Source organism: Crotalus tigris, unplaced genomic scaffold, assembly GCF_016545835.1.
Source record: "Crotalus tigris isolate CLP2741 ecotype Arizona unplaced genomic scaffold, ASM1654583v1 scf7180000017792.2578787, whole genome shotgun sequence".
NCBI classification, from domain to species: domain Eukaryota; kingdom Metazoa; phylum Chordata; class Lepidosauria; order Squamata; family Viperidae; genus Crotalus; species Crotalus tigris.
In genome coordinates, this window is record NW_024096639.1 from 687,064 (window position 1) to 704,892 (window position 17,829).

The following is a 17,829-nucleotide window of genomic DNA, read 5'->3' on the forward strand; positions in this document are numbered from 1 at the left end:
TCTCTGATTTCTTCAAATGTGCTGGTGCTGTACAGAATAAATATGACAGCAATGAGATTTTTCAGGTATTTTTGTTTGCAAGTTTATTGTAAATACTACTACTGATTCAAATATATTCTGATGCTAGTGTGATCTTAAACTTAGGTAGTTTAAAATACCTTCAGAATGGGAAAATGTGTCTCCTTTTATGTTTGATGTAATAGAAATGAAATAATATGTTACAGTCTCTCATTGTATATAATCTATTACGATGTTGGAATAATCCATCTTCCTCTAAAGGATGCTTGAACCAATTTGGATTGGTATTTTCCACAGTAATACAGTAACTGTATATAGTAAACTGCAGAACTATACTTAGTTTCTGAACTAGGCTGTGTTTCTAAGGTGAACTTTTACACATTGCTTTCTACCTGACAGCTTTGTTTTATCCAGACTTCGGGGGAAAAACTGTAGAAGTTTAATTTTTGTTTTTGCTGAACAGTTTATTTTTCAGGTAATACTTTTCACCTACAAGCAAAAGCAGCTCAAAGAATAGTTTTCATTATGTGTACGTAATGATGTCTTTTACAATCTGCATAAACAGGAATTAGAGAGCCAGATTCTAAGCTAATATTGGTCATTGATCCCTGTGAAATAACTGACTTCTGTTAACCTGGCTTTCTAATAGACAACTTTCCATAGAGGTATTGATCATTGTTACTACACTTGATCTTAGCCAAAACACTCAAAAGTGATGAACCCCTTGTAGTTATTTGAGAAGAAGTAAGCTGAAATATTTTCCATTCAGCTGTTACAGTTCTCTTCACTCGAGTTAGACTATTAAGCACCTGCTCTTTTCATGCAGAAGATGCTCACTTTGATAGATGATTTCATCCATATAGGTATTAGAGATAATTGCATAAGTTATCAGGATGGCATTAATATGTAGCAAATTCTGTCAAATAACATTTGGGTCTATTTAGCATCCAAAGAGAAAAGGAATATGGATAGAAACTATACTATTTATTTCAGGAAAACAATCCTTAATAACTGACTGAATGCAAGGAAATGTATTTCAAAATTTGATCCTTCATTCTCTTGCAATGCTGCCATTTTAGAAGAGGAGATTTGCATTTCCTTTAGCCCTTATTATGTATGTTGATGAGAGAAGCATACTTGTATTATCTAATTTCCTGGTGTGATACCATTAGATAAGGTCACCATGTCAGGCTAGAATTTTCTAGTTATTAACCAGGCCATGGCAGGCACTGCAGACACTGGTCTGAAGCATAAGAAACAGTTAACTTAATTCCAGAAAATGCATATATGTATGCTTGCAAGCACACACACAGACCAAACAGCAGTGCTTTCCAGCAGGTAATGCCCTGGAACTGTCTTTTTCAACATTCACTTCTGCAGTTTGCTCACAAACAGTTGTAAGGTTGCTATTGGTTCTTTTCAATCAGGTTCTGCAATCATCTAACATTCCATGATTCTCCAGAGCTTCTTTTGTAGTGCCAGTGACACAGAGTCTTATTGATATTTCTGCCAGCTGGAGTTTATTCATTGGCTAACATGTTTTATCAAAGAGCAAATGCTCTAGAGGCATGGCAAATGATGATGTAACTGCCTGCATGTGGTGTGCAACCTGTGAATTTATCCTGTATCAAAATGAAGAGAAGGTAAAGGAGTCCCTGCAGATTTTACTCTGCTAGTGGTTGCCAACTATAGGGGGCGGTGCTCATCTCTGTTTCAAGGCCATTGTCAGTGCTGTCCAAAGATATTTCCACAGCCATGTGGCCAGCATGACATCCTGAAGCACTGTTACCTTCCCTATTTATCTTCTCATATTTGCATGTTTTCTAACAGGGTTTTGGGTTTTGAACCTGGGCTGCCAGCTTGTCAGCTGACAAGCCCAGCAACTTAACTGCTGAGCCACCGTGCTGCCCTAAGGTAGATTAGGTGCTGTAGATTTTACCCTCTTCATCACTTTTCAGGGTTAACTCATAACTAATATTTAGGTGGTGCTTCTATTGATATTTCTTGCTTTTTTCAAATGGCACTTTTCATTTCTCAGCACTATATAGCAGTACTTTTTAAATATATTTAAATAATAACTACAAGAACAAAATTGTAGCAATATGGGACAATTGGATCGCACTATTTCTGTGAAATTAAAAAAAATCTCCATCTGACTTTCATTCTAATGAAATTCTAATGAAATTCTAATTCACTCTGTTCCCAAAATATTCCCAAATGCTTGTTAGTTGTTTGCCGAATGTTTTTAAAGCAGACAGTATAGTACAGCCAATAAAATCTGTGTTGGAAGGAGAGAGGTCTTTATGAATATATGCCAGGTTTTTCTGAAAAAAAAAAAAGTATTTCTCCGGCAAAACATTTTTTTACCTTCATGAATCTACCAAGGCTGGAGAGATCACTCCATTCCAATCTTCCAAAATAAGCCAGTTTTCCTAAAGAAAAGGGTAGTAGTTGATTCATTTGATATTTAAAAAACTTGCTTTTAGCTGACATATAGAATCTAACTACTCTTGATTTTATTCCATTAATTCCATAAAACAACTGAATTAGTCTTTTTTAAACCAGCTGGTATGAATCCCCCGTTTATTCTTTTATTTATTAGATATTTCTTATTTTGTATCTTAATATGTATTTCTTGAAGACAAGTTATATCAACATTCAATTTCTCAGATATATTTTTCCCTTTTCAGTGGAGCACTTGCCTGGTTAATATTCCATGTTATATACTAAGTCTCCATCTTTGGATAATGTATCACGTTTGTGTGCAGTCATCTCTACAGCCTTTCATTATCAGATTTTTGAAGTTGATCTGCCTCCATTTGTTTATATCCATTTCTTCAGCTAGGCTCAATATTAGTTTTCAAGAACTCTTTGGGTTTCTCTATAGAGTTCAGTCTGAATCTTTGTTCTTGATAGGTAATATCACTCTTTCAAGTTTGTTTCAGTAAAATTGATTTTTTCTGTTCTTCAAGATATCTTATAGGAAAAAAGCAATCTTTTCTCTTTCTCAAAATTCTGATAGGAATTTTCTTTAAAACAATTATAATCACATTTTCTATTTTTAGTTTAAGTTTAGCATGGCAATCCAATGTAATTTCTCTTTTGTTGTTGTTGTTAAGCTCAAGAATTGTTTGCAGAAAAAAAAAATTGTCTCTTGGCTAATCTTCTAGGGGGGAACTTACTAGAAGGCAAGATGGCTAAATACTCTGGATTGCAACTCTGACTAGTTGATAACTGATTCCTGAATAAAGTATTGTGTGGTAAAGATGAACATATTATTTCTAAGGTTAATAAATTGTTATTGAAATTGAACTTGGAAAATGAGTATGTGAAGCAATATATGATTCAGGTAAGGTATTTTTCATATAATATATGAACAACAGGAAAAATTGTGGATGAAAGATTTAAAATTTACATTAAAAATTTTATAAGATGATGTACCATTGGTATCTAACACCAGATAAATGGTTAAGAATGTTATAAAGATACTTCAAATGAATTTGGAAATATAAATATAACAAAGGAACTTTTTACCATTTATGATGGACTTGGGATAAAGCAAAGAAATACTGGAGTAGCATTCACATCTTAATAAAGAAGATTTTAAAAGTGACTATAAAGATAAAACCAGAGACTTTCCTTTTGTTCTTAATGGATAAAGAACTTGAAAAAAAAATGGAACTTTGTTATATATGCTGACAGCAGCAAGGATTCTGCACAAAAATGGAAGGATACTTGATTCACACAATGGCTGCAAAAGCTGATGGACTTAGCAGAGATGGTGAAATTGACTGCTTTGATTAAAACAAAGAATACAATTAATTTTATTTCTACTTGGCAATGCTTTTTGACATTGTGATTGAGGTGGAAAAATGAAATGTTGATTTTGGGTTTTGTGATTAATAGGTTTGTTGTTATAGAAATGGTTAGTATATATTATTATGTAAAAGTAAAAAGTTGAGATTGTATATTATTTTATTGCACCAAAAAGATTTGTAAGACAATGTTTTTCTCTTTTTCTTTCCTCTATACATTTTCCTCTTCCTCTTCCCTATTTTCCTATTATTTTCATTTCTCTTTGTATTTCTGTATTTTGATAAACTAATAAAATTTGAACCGTTTAGGGCCAGGTGCTTCTGTTTGTTGAAGGAAAAGTCTTCATCATGATTCATCCAAGCTGGGAATAAACAACATGGTGACTGCTTGAGGAAGAAGGTTGCAGTTTATTGAAGAAAAAAGCCAGACAGGAAGAAGGGTCTGGAAGAAAGAGGGGAAAAAAAAGAGCTGAGCACATATAGTAAGTGGGTTTTTAGACCCTCTTGAACCTTTTGGTCGGAGTGAATTCCTGTTTGAGGCTATTTCCTGTGTCATGTATTCTGAATTGAGTCTGGGTTTGCCCTTTGTGGGTTAATCCTATTATGTCCTGTTTTAGAGTTTGGGTGGGGTATGTAGATTTTAGGTGTCTTTGTCTTCCTAAACTTCTAGCTCCAACCTTCCGGGATTTACATCTGCATCTCTATAGAGCTGGTCCCTGCTTGGAAGAGGGAGACCTGGGGCTATTAAGAAAACTGGGCATGCTTTCCTGCCTCTTCAAAATCCTTTGAGGAAATATATCCTTTTCTATAGAAATATAACCTATATCCTTTTAATATTTTCTTCTCTGGGTGGCTGACTTCCCACATGTTTTTAATCCAATTTTTGTCCACGTTGTCCATCTCTCTTTCTCCGCCCACTTCTTCAACGTCAAGGATTAAACTACTTTGTGCCAAACTATTGTATTAAAATGACGCCTCAGCATTGACGCGTCATAAAGCAGGAACTTTCGCCTTGGCAGACAAGGGCCTGTACGGACCAATCTTGGCGTAACACGCCTTCCCCTTTTTTCACGCGAGGAATCTCTGACAAAAGCAAGCGAAAGGGAATCGCGGAAGCATACGTCATTCTTTGCCACGGCGTGGATGAAAACTAGGGGGCGCTGTCGAGGAGTTTGGAAAACGACCAATGGAAGGGAGGAAGAGGCGAAGCTCAGCGCGCAAAGCAACAAGGCTGCCTCAAGTTAATGCTCGCGCCGCGGCGGCGGACCAGAAAGCCGAAAACCACGAGCCGGGAAGGGAGGGCGGGAACGAGCAGCTGCCTGGTATAAGCGGCGGCGCTGGCTGAGCGGCGCCGGATCCTATCTTGAGCGAGGAAGGCACCTATAAAGAGGTAGGCAGAAGCCGAAGCGTAAGTGCGATACTCGAGGTCCTTTTCGTTTCTTGGAATGCGAATAGTCGGTGCCCGCCATCCTTTGGCTCGGCTAGACATTTCATCGACGGCTTTTCCCTTCGCCCGTCCCACCGCAGCCACGAAGCAGAATAGCTTGGCCAATTCCGTTCCAGCTGAGCGCAAAGGCAGCCGCTCTGTTTGGGCTCCAGCGTGGCGGCAGTTCCTTCTTTCCCACGCCTCCGGAGGCAGCCGCTTTCTGTCCGCTGTGCCAAGTTGCGGCTACGCGTTCCCTTGCTTCCGATCTGTTTCATTGTTTTCTGACTAGGAGACTGGTATGCTCTATTATGCGAAATCCAAACCGCCTGTTTCTTTTCTGCAGATCCATCTTTCCCACGTAGCTCATCTTTATCTCTTACCCGGTGAGGATCTCCTTCCACAGGTACTACGGGTTGGGTGGAGAAAAAGCACCAAGAAAAGCGCATCCTTCCGCACTTCTAGTGATACTTCGTAGACTATCGGATCACTGCGGGTGGACTTTATCGTTGCCTGCACTGAACCCTCTTTGTCTGCCACCCTTTGCATATCCCAAATTGCCTTACTATGGTATAAAAGCCTTCATGAAATATATTCATATTTTACTACAATTGACTCAAGAAATGTAAGTTACATTCAGTTTGGGTATAGGTAACCCAAGTGAATATAAAATAATCAAATTAGTATTTAATTGACATACTCTGCAGCGGTGTCATGTCCAGGTTATTGTGAATTTCCTGATGTAGCATTAAGATTTGTATTAATTATTAAGTATTAAGATTTGCCAAGCGGGAAATTATGCAATGAGTATCTGATAGGGAGCAAATATTTATTCAGAATCCCATCAATGCCATGGTTGCAGGATACTTTGTCTCTTGCAGGAAAATCATTTAAGCTATAAACTATAGCGTAATAGTTTATTTTTAATGTTTATTTTTTAATAAATACTTCATTATTGATGGTATCCAAAAGCTTTTTGTTTTAACTGGGTTAAGTAATTTCATGATAAGGACTCATGTTCTATAGCTTAGTTGTGTTTTTATTCCTCAGTTTACTCATTGAGGTGATTGATATTCTTGGGTCTGAAGTTTCAGAATATAAGTAATTTCTATTACCATCTATCACACCTAAATTGTTTCTATATAAAAATGAGTTTTATTTAAATATATAAAAATATGTATGTCACCCATTCTGAATGGTTCTGGGCAGCTTATGAAGGATAGTAAAGGTATCACTCATATAAAATAAGAGATATAAAACAAGAAAACTGAAACAGTGGTATTGAAGTTATGGCAAAATTTGAATCTTTAAGGCTTCTTGCTTTAATTCCAGGGGTAATTTATTTCATGATATATCACTGGCACAGAGAAAATTATGTTTTTTAAAATATCAAATTATTCAAATCAACCTTCATTAATACCTGAGATATAGATTGATAGATAAAATAGAAAAAAAATGATGTGGAAAGAAAGATAACACAAATCACCCATTTCCTTATTAACAAAGAAATGTTTGGATGGATGGATTATTATTGTTATTTTGTTATTTTGAACCATACAAAGATTTCCTCAATCAGGATGACTGAGTTTCACTAAAGTCCAAAGTATAAACTCTCTAGAAGCCCAGACATGCATTTGGTAGTAGCTATGTTAAGACTCAGGGACAAAACTAGACTAGATACGAATCTAAAATTAGGAAATAAAGTTACTATAAGAGCTAGGAATTAAACTATATTTTTATCAGATCCAGAGATTTAAAGTCTTTTGGCCTTGTGCATTGAAGGCACATGTACAGTAGTTTGATCATGACACTGTCTGCCTAGGCTCCTTGCTTCCAAGCTACAGTCCTCAAGTTACAATCCATTACCAGTGACACCTTTCATATATATGTGGACTTGGTGCAAAAGTCCAAAAAAGCTGTTGGAAGTACTTAAAAGTGAGTGACACAGTTCAGGTTGTGCTACTCTTTCAAAAAGAGATTGTATGGCTCCTGCTTTTAGCTTTGCTTCATGTTTCAAAACCTTTATTGGTCTTAGAAGAAATCAATGGACTCAGTAGATGTAGTAATGAAAGTAAACAGCCTTGCAATTGATAAAAATTATTGTGCTGAACATATGACTAACACTTTCTGTCTGGCAGTGCTTCTAAGAACTATTATATATATTTATGCTGAACAAGAACGATGGGATTATGGATTGTGTTATTTTTTACTACAGGGAATGGTCTAGACCACGGGTGTCAAACTTGTGACGTCACATGACGTGTCGCAACATATCACGACTTTTTTCCCATTGCCAGCAATGGGGTTGGCGCAGTTTTGGCATGACGCATCCGGCCTATGGGCCGGCAGTTTGACACGCCTGGACTAGACTATATCTGTTCTGATTTAACATTTGTCTTTATGATATGGGCTCTATATAGAAGATGTTATATGGAATAGCATTCAGAAATAGTTTCCTCTCAAAACAGAATGTGCTGTTTTTTGTTTTTTAAAGATCCCTGGAAACATTTTTAAAAATATGATATCACTATGGTACTATAATTTGAAGTAATTCAGACCATATTATCATCTAATTTTCTTTCTTGTTCTGTTTCATGCCTACAAATTCATGTCTACAATAGAATTGATAAATGTCTTTATTCTGAATGTCTCATTCAGTAACAGAAAGGAGGATTAGGGTAAAAAGTAGGTAGGTTTTACTGGATAGCAAGTCAAGCCTTAATCATTATAATTTTTCAAAGCAGTTGGAAGCCACTACTGGAGAACATATTTCACATATTCTCTGTTTAAATAGTCTAATGTGATTTCCTATTTATTTACCTTTATTCATTGTGATACAGTGTGAATTCTGTAATAAATCACGTTTACCCGAGGAAATTACTTAATTATAACCAATTAAGACACTTATTGTTCAGTCACCCTTCTTTATTCCTTATTCATAGATATCAATATCAGTTTCAGGCAATGTCCCCCATTTATATTCTTTTCATATTTCCTCATGAAAGAAAAAACAGAATTTCTTCACAATGCTTTTTGAACAGTAATGCTAGAAGATTCTCCTGGAAGTATCCTAATACTCTCAAGGATATGTACAGTATGTATAACTATGCATAGTTATTAGACCTTTGAAGTTGTTGAGCATACTTGTGAATATATGCTTAAAATGATTTACAAAGCAGATTCTTAGAAATGCATTGCAATAGCAATTTAGCTGTGGTAATTCCTTTTACAAACTCTAAACATAGTTGTTTCATTTATTTGAGACTATCATTCAGCTAATTTTAAAATTTTTAATAATTTAAAATGCTTGTTTTTGTGCTATTTTCATGAAACATTTAAATGCCAGTCCTTTATTAAACACTGGAAAAGGGCCTAATGCTGGGAAAGATTGAGGGCAATAGAAGAAGGGGACAACAGAGAATGAGATGGCTGGATGGAGTCACTGAAGCAGTAGGTGTGAACTTAAATGGACTCCAGAAGATGGTACAGGAAGACCTGGAGGAACGTTGTCCATGGGGTCGCGATGGGTCGGACACGACTTCGCAATTAACAACAACCTTTATTAAAGCTGACTTTCTTAAATCAGCATCAAGTTATTTGGTATCTTACAATGCATATAACAAAAAAATAATAATACAGTATCATTTAGACGTTAACTACTACCTATACAATTCCTTTCCTTTAATCATGATAGCAGGTGCTTGTAGGAAATGAACTTCAAGAAACCTGAAAGGCACTGGATAGTAAACCAAGAACTAGATTTACATTTTTATTTCTTCATTTGGCTTTCCCTTTGTAAATAAAATGATTTTGGATCTTGGCTGATTGATTAATTTCCATGTTAGCTCTTTTTATTATTATAATTGTATTTATTGTTTTAGGAAGGAGCATTCTATGACAGCCTTGATTGGGCTTGTGTCAAGCGTAGGCCCAAAGACTACCTAGTGCAATCCATATGAGTCTAGTTATTTATTTGCTTATACCTAATGGATAGAATCTTGTTACAGTGCAGATATAACTTTCTAACCCAATAGGTAACCCCTGGGAGATGTATAGGATATGACTCCCTGAACTACTTCCTCCCTCCCCAATACACACTGCTCAGTTTTTTAATTTGGGCTTTTCTCTGGATTGTGCTGCCTCCCTGAAAAACCTTCATTGTCCTGCTGGAATCCCCCCCCCCCGGTGTATGTTCCATCACAATTTGTAAGGTAATCTGTGTTGAGATTGGTTGTTTCTTGGATGGGAAACCACTAGGAATTCCATTGGCTGTATTGGAAAGAAAATGGTAGAAAGCCATGGTAAATCTCTTCTGTATTGTTGCCAAGCAAATTACATGGATATGTCCATGAACTCACCAGGAATTAAAATTAAGAATTAAAATAAGAAAATGGTAAGAGAACACCTATCCAACCTTAACGAATATAAATCACCAGGACCTGACAGATTGCATCCCAGAAGGAGCTGGCAGATGTTATCTCAGAACCATTGCACCATATCTTTCAAAAATCCTGGAGCACCGGGGAAATACCCAAGGACTGGAAAAGGACTGATATGGTTCCCATCTTCAAGAAAGGAAAAAAACAGGACCCAGGAAACTACAGACCAATCCGTCTAACATCAATACCTGGAAAAGATAATAATAATAAAAAAACAGATCTGCAAACAGCTAGAAGCAAACAAAGTTATAACTAGTAGCCAGCACTGGCTTGTCAAAAACAGATCATGCCAATTCTTTGATAAAGTGATTAAACTAATAGACCAGTGAAATACTGTGGACGTAGTATACTTAGACTTCAGTAAGGCATTTGGTAAGGTAAACCACAACCTACTCCTTTGTAAGCTAGAAAAAGGTGGCATAGACAACATTACCACCAGATGGATCTGTAGCTGGCTGGCAAACCGTATTCAATGAATAGTCCTCAATGGTATTACATCCACATGGAGAGAAGTAAGCAGTGGAATACCACAAGGTTCCGTCTTAGGCCCAGTACTCTTCAATATCTTCATAAATGACTTAAGACGAGGGAGTTGAAGGGGAACTCATCAAATTTGCAGATGACACCAAACTGGCAGGAGTAGCCCATACCCCAGAAGACAAACTCAGGATCCAAAAAGATCTTGACAAATGTGAACAATGGGCCCTGTCCAAAATGAGTTTCAATGTGGAGAAAACCAAAGTTTTGCATTTAGACAGAAAAAATCAAAAGTTTAAGTACAGATTAGGTGAGACCTGGCTCAAAAACAATTGTGAGAGGGACCTTGGAGTCCTAGTGGACAATCACTTAACCCTGAGCCAGCAGTGTGCAGCAGCAGCCAAAAAAGCTAATATAATCCTGGGTTGTATAAACAGAGGCATAGAATCAAGATCACACAAAGTATCAGTATCACTTTATAAAACCCTAGTAAGACCATACCTGGAATATTCCAGCCAGTTTTGGTCACCATATCACAAAAAAGATGTTGAGAGTTTGGAAAAAATTCAGAGAAGAGTAACTAAGATTAAAGGCCTGGAGACAAAGATATGAAGAACGATTGCAGGAATTGGGTTTGGCTAGTCTAAAGAAAAGAAGAAACGGGCAACATGATAGCAGTATTCCAGTATTTGATTTATTTATTTGATTTATTTATTTTTATGAGACTTATATACCGCTTTAAGTGCAAGCACTCTCTAAGTGGTGTACACCAGTAAGCAATGTATATATATTTACATTGCCCCCAACAATCTGGGTCCTCATTTTACCTATCCCGGAAGGGTGGAAGGCTGAGTCAACCTTGAGCCGGTGAGATTTGAACCGCTGACCTGCTGAACACAGTCAGCTAAAGTGGCCTGCAGTACTACACTCTAACTGCTGCGCCACCTGGGCTGCCACAAAGAAGAGGGGGGTTATGTTACTCTCCAAAGCACCAGAGGGCAGAACAAGAAACAATGGTTGGAAACTGAAAAAAAGAGAAGCAACCTAGAATTAAGGAGAAACTTCCTGACAGTGAGGACAATTAACTAGTGGAACAGCTTGCCTCCAGAAATTGTGGGTGCTCCATCACTGGAGATTTTTAAGAAGTGGCTAGACCACAGGTCAGCAACCTGCGGTTCCGGAGCCGCATGCGGCTCTTTGAGCCTTCCCCTGTGGCTCCCAGCCTCTGCCATTTGCAAAGAGAGACAGAGACAGAGAGAGGCGCTTCCCTGCTTCTCTCTCTCTCTCTCTCTCTCTGTGTGTGTGTGTGTGGGGGGTTTGTGTGTGTATGTGTAAAAGAGAGTGCACTCACAGTGTTCTCCGAGGAGCTGAAAAGCTTATCGGGCGGAGCTCCTCCCTTTGCTGCGCCTCTGCAGGAAGCAGGAAGGGCAGGAGAGAGCTAGCTAGCCCAGCTAGGCTGACTCAAGAATTCTGGGATTTGAAGTCCATGAGTCATAAAAGAGCCAAGGTTGCCTACTCCTGAGCTTGTTGGAGAACAGCTTGAAGCCAGCTTGCCAGGTGAGAAGCAGATAGGAGAGGGGGGGGGAGAGAAAGAGAGAGAGAAAGAAAGAGAGTGGGGGAAGAGGAGTGACAGACCAAGGGCAGATACAGAGGGAGGGAGAGAGACACACACACACACACAGAGACCCTTTTGACATCTAAAATGAAGATAACACTGCATATATCCTTTTTTTATCTCTCTCTGTGTGTGTGTGTATATGTATGTAGGTAGGTAGGTAGGTAGGTCGGTCTTTGGTTATTCAGGTTTTCTCCCACGTAAAATTGGAAGTGTCTTGGCGACGTTTTGACGAAGTCCCATTCGTCTTCAGGCTGGTGTTTTCAGCTTCGTGCTCCTCAAAGCACGAAGCTGAAAACACCAGCCTAAAGACGACGAATGGGACTTCATCAAAACGTCGCCAAGATACTTCCAATTTTATGTGGGAGAAAACCCGAATAACCAAAGACCTACATGCAAACACCCGCGAAAACCTCAGAAAACACACACATATATATATATACACACGCACCCACACACACACAGACACACACACAGACACCTATAATAAAGGTAAAAAGGGATATACGCAGTGTTATCTTCATTTTAGATATTAAAAGGGTTTTGCGGCTCCTGGTGTTTTGTTTTTAGTGGGAAATGGGTCCAATTGGCTCTTTGAGTCTTTTGGGTTGCCTACCCCTGGGCTAGACAGTCTGATATGGTATAGGTTCTCCTGTTTAAGCAGGGGGCTGGACTAGAAGATCTCCAAGATCCCTTCCAGCTTCTATTCTATTCTATTCTATTCTATTCTATTCTATTCTATTCTATTCTATTCTATTCTATTCTATTCTATTCTATTCTATTCTATTCTATTCTATTCAGATCAACTTGAAGGAAGCTTTACTTTGAATTACTTAACTCTTTCTTACCAGTTTCACCTGAAGAGCAAAAACTAGACCCTTGATTAATACCTTGTTTCCTGAGATTGCGTTTGTCTTGGAAAAGAGACAAAGAAAAAAAACATTCTATCTCAGATATATTTTGAGTGATATTAACAGCTGCAATGGAAAATCGATCTTATGCTGTGCATTCTTTTTTCACAGACTGCTGCTTTGACGAACATTTAATTAGTATAAGGTTCCAAATCAAACATAGACTGACAAGTTGTTTTACTACAATTATAATGGACATAATTCTCTTTGCCATTTTATTGATCAATTTTTGCTTGATCTCTATCAAACTTTCCATTCTTTTCCTTCCCTCTTGGATTAATTTGTTCAGGCATTCTCCTTCAGTTTGGGTAATTTTTCAACCTTGAAGTGGGTCAGGTAATGCAGGTAGAATTTGTTAAATTTCTGTTGTGTGATATAAAATGATTTGCATTACTATACATTATTTTTGTTCAACAGTGATAGTGGATTATGTTAGTAACCTATTTGGAGGAAAAAAAATTCTGAAGTTACAGTTTACAATAGCATAACTGTTTTTCTCATTTTAATCATAAAAAGATGAAATGGTTTTTCAAAGCTTGAAAAAGGAATCACCTCATCATTTTCTGTGTCTCATTTCTTGGCTAATATGTTTATTATGTTTTATCAAAGTAGCAGAAAAAACATAGCGTGTTCTCATTTTTTATCTTTTTTCCTAATCATTTTCTTGATTCTGAAGCCTCTTATTACTGAATTATACAAAAACAAAATCTCTTAAATTTTATACTTGTGATCTCTTCAGGATTTAAAATAAAGCTGAATTACATTAACCTTTCACTTATTCTACTGTAGGCAAAAACTGCAAATATTTTTTATTACAGAAAATGGCCAACTCCCAACTTTTTTCCTTAATCGTCCAACTTTTTCCCCAATAATTTGCGCTCTCCATAGTGCAAATGAAACAATGGACTTTATTCAGTAGCTTATAAAACAAAGATGAAAGGAAATCACAGAGGAGCCTTTGGAAATGAACATTTAAAATATGTTTCACTAGATTTTAAAAGCAGCTTTTCAGGAGATTTATGATATGTTTATATTTCATATATAGGAATTCAGGATTCTGAATTTCAGGTATAGAATCATAAGATGAGAAGGCCAGCTTGAACAAGTTACTTGATCATAGACATGACTCTATTGTCAGCTGAAAAAAAAAAACAGAAATTCTTAGAAAAAGATTTAAAGCTTGGTATTTTCGGAATCCAGTTACTAAATAATACTTTCAAATTATTATATAATCCTTATGTTGCTTTGCCATTATAAGAAATATGGCTACTCTTCAGCTATATTAAAACACCACACATTTTACGTGTATTTACCATAAGAAATTTCCCTCTACTTGTGTATTGAATCTTTTCTCAAAATTGGAAATATAATTTGCATTAGGCTAATCTTCAAAGAACCCTGAAATTTTGATTCCAGAACTGTAGAGGATGTACTATGAAAAAATATAACATGGTCCTAAGAATGTTCTTTAGGTTGCTTTGTTATTGTTATTTTAGTCCTTTGTATCATAACTTTTGAATTTTTATCTGCAAAAAAAAAAAAAAAGCTTTTTGTCCTTTTGCAACTGGGTATTTTATTATTTTTCTTACACAAAGAGATAATCATAATAAACATAATATCTTATTATGATAAATCATTATATTCTTAATGACTCTAGATAGCTCACAACAAAGAAGAAAATATATTTAAAAAAGATACATTGTAAGCACAATGAAGTGCGATGTCTACCTTATATCCCATGGAAAGTCTGGATGAAAAGATTTCCACAGCACAATGGGCACTGCCTGGATCTCAGAGTGAACCTAATTTCAGAGGGGACTGCTACAGAGAAAGTGTTTTGGGGTCCAGAGAGATGATATTGTTTAATTGAAGGTGCCTGGTGCATACAAGGTATTTTATAGGGTTTTGAATCTATAGGAGATTTATTTATGGGACATCGTGACTAAAGATGAGAAATGCAAATACAGATAATAGTGTGAGAAAGGAAAATGGAATCATGAGGAAGAGGAATACCTTTAAATATATGAGTTTGTGCTGGAAGTGCTCTGAGATATTAAGGATACAAAACAACCTATAGTACATTACAGGTAGTCCTCAACTTACAACCATTCATTTAGTGACCATTTGAAGTTATAACGACACTGATAAAATTGACTTAAGAATATTTTTTCACACATATGACTGTTGCACCATCCCCATGGTCATGTGATTAGTGTCCCAGGGTCATGTTATCATCTTTTGTGACCATCTGACAACCAAAGTCAATGGGGAAGCCAGATTCACTTAACCATGTTTCTAACTTAAAACTGCAGTGATTCACTTAACAACTGCCCAGAAGAGTTGTAAAATGAGGTAGAACTCACTTAACAACTGTCTTGCATAGCAATAGAAATTTTGGGCTCAATTGTGGTTTTAAGTCAAGGACTATCTGTGCATGCAGCTTACTGATACTGACATTTCAGGTAGCTCAGAACTGAAATTTAGAATGTATAATCTGCATATGACAACTTCTAAATGGCATCTCTATAGTATTTAGCCATTAAAAAGAATGTGAAAGGAATGCGATTCTAGACTTAATCTTAAATGGCAATCTCACTTATTGTATGATATGAATATGCGAGAATTAATGAAAAATGTTGTTCAGATTGCTACAAAGTTACTTTATTATGAAAGTGGAAGATTGGTAACAAATTTGAAAATAATGATATTTTACTTCAAAGGAGGAACTTCTTCTTTCCATTTACATTGTTTGTGTTTCTTTTTCTCAAATCATACTAGAAACATGAATCCATATAATATGGTGCTTATTACCTTTTTTAATAACTCCACTTTCTTAGAACAAGCTTATAACTGTTTTTAAGTTGAATTTATTAACCTGAGATATTATTATAGTTTTGGAATATAATGTCTGATGTACTTGATTTAACTGTATTTATTCCCTGAGATATGCTTTTTTTCTTAATCATGTTGATGAATCATGAATATGAATTATAGAGTGATATTTATAAGGATCCTCCTTTGATAGTATGCATCAATAGAAACAACTGGAATGAAATACATTTTTGACTATAGGTGTCCTAAATTCTGTTTTAAGATGAGTATGCAATATTGGCATAGAACCAGAATGATGACATAGAACACAATGTCTAAGTTCTGTTGCAGTAGGAAAAAATTAAACTGTTAATGTCTAACTAGAAAAATTTGTAAATTTTCTTTTCTTTTTTGCCTGCAAATCAAACTCCTGGCAACTACAAGGATCATGTACTTTTCTAGGTAGCATTTTCAGAAATAGTCTACCATTGCTTTCTTCCTAAATGAAAAGTGGCAACTGGCCCAAAGTCCTGCAGTTGTTTTCATGGGACTAGAATTAGGGCTTTCCCCTTTCTAATTCAGTACCTTATTTACTGGACCAAACTGACTTTTATTTCCTTGATCTATAATCATTAATATTTTCTTCGCAATCAATTGGCCTTCTGTATGAATATAGAAATAATAATGATCTTATTTTGACTTGATTCATACATCTACAGTCATCTATGTACGACAATTATGTGGTCTGTCGGCAATTATAAGTAGGATGCCTTTAGTAGATTAATTGTCTCTCTCTAAATATGACTATTAAAAGAAAATAATATGGATGGATATAGTGTATTTCTGAAACAGTCAATGATACTCTGGGGAACAGTTCTAATAAATGCATTGGAACCAAAAGGATAGCCTTTAAAAGCAATAACAGTATACTGATGATATAGGACAAATTATTATGGGATATTAATATTTAAGAGTTAATCCTATCCAGATAAGTTTTTCCAGAAGCTAGTGAGTCTAAACTAAGCCTGCCTCCTGCGTGATGTAATTACTGCTGCAACTACCTATATTGATGAATAGTTCATCTAGCATTCCCCCCTAATCTTAGTTTATGAGAAATATACTGTAGGAATTCTACATTATATACTGGCTTTCTGGCAAATCAAGCATAAAACAGGAAAAATAATTTCTATAATGCAGTTCCAGTTCTTATAGTGTAAATATATGTGACTGGGCATTACCCCTACTTTGACAGTCAAAGTGGGAATAAAATAAAACTTTAATAAATAAATTCAAAATGTATATGAAGCCTATTATATAAGATATGTGCAGACTAAAAGATAATGATACTTTGTTATAATTAGCAACTTCGGAGAGATAGAACTTTTAAGTTATATATCATCTTCCCAAAAAAAGAAAAGTAAATCTTGAACTCAGCCTGAAATCACACAGAATGCCCTACATGTGCAAAAAAATCAGAATCAGAATAATGTTGCACACAGAGATGAAAAAATTAAAAAATGGATGCAACATGTAGCAATAACAATAGCAATAGCACTTAGACATATACTTATTCATAGAGCTTTATAGCGCTTTACAGTGTCAGCATATTGCCCCCAACAATCTGGGTCCTCAGAAGGATGGAAGATTAAGTCAACCTTGAGCTGGTCAATATCGAACTCCTGGCTGTGGCAGAGTTAGTCTCAATACTGTTTTTTAATCACTGTGCCATCTAAATTTTAAAGGTAGCCTAAATCCCAAATTAAAGTTCTCTGCTTCTTTGTCTCCTGACTCCTCTAGTTTCTTGGAATAATTATATTTATTCAATACAGCTGATGGAGAGATAGTACTCACATTTGCTTTCTCAAGTCAGGTACCAAAAGGCTCTTGCACTCTTTCTCCAGAATTTTGCTTTGGTCCTTTAAAGAAATAAATCTGTTTTTCTGTCTTTAAAAGGGTAAGGATTGAGGATATGTGCTAAAATCCATGCTTGAGACAAGACCTCTGTTCAAATTCAGATTCTGCGGGCATCTAGATTGGCAAGGAGGCTGCAGTTTATGTATCCTGACTATCGCTTCACATTTCACATTCTACTACATTTTCCCATTTAGTAATCAGGCTAGTACATATGAGAATATTCTGGAAAAAATGTTCTCTGGTCATCCTTCACATTTTTTCCCTAGCTCCACTACATAAGCTTATGAAATAAAACAGTCCTACTGTGTCAGCAAAAGATTACTACACAATGGTTATCATACTTGCTGTCCTGATGGTGGAGAATTCAGGAGCTGTCAGAATCTTTCCTAAAGTTTTTTAAAGATAT

The 17,829-nt window shown here is 36.1% G+C and overlaps 1 protein-coding gene across 2 annotated transcripts in view; it reads left to right on the top strand.

Moving 5' to 3' along the window:
- The first annotated feature begins 4,995 nt into the window (after positions 1 to 4,995).
- The window catches only part of PXYLP1 (2-phosphoxylose phosphatase 1), a 61,192-nt gene continuing 48,358 nt past the window's right edge, over positions 4,996 to 17,829 (top strand). The window contains exons 1-2 of one of the 2 annotated variants that reach the window (XM_039342468.1): positions 4,996 to 5,223; positions 5,603 to 5,662. The gene's annotated coding sequence lies outside the window, so the exon portion shown is untranslated. The remainder of the gene's footprint in view (positions 5,224 to 5,602; positions 5,663 to 17,829) is intronic. The other variant, XM_039342467.1, reaches the window with a different exon arrangement.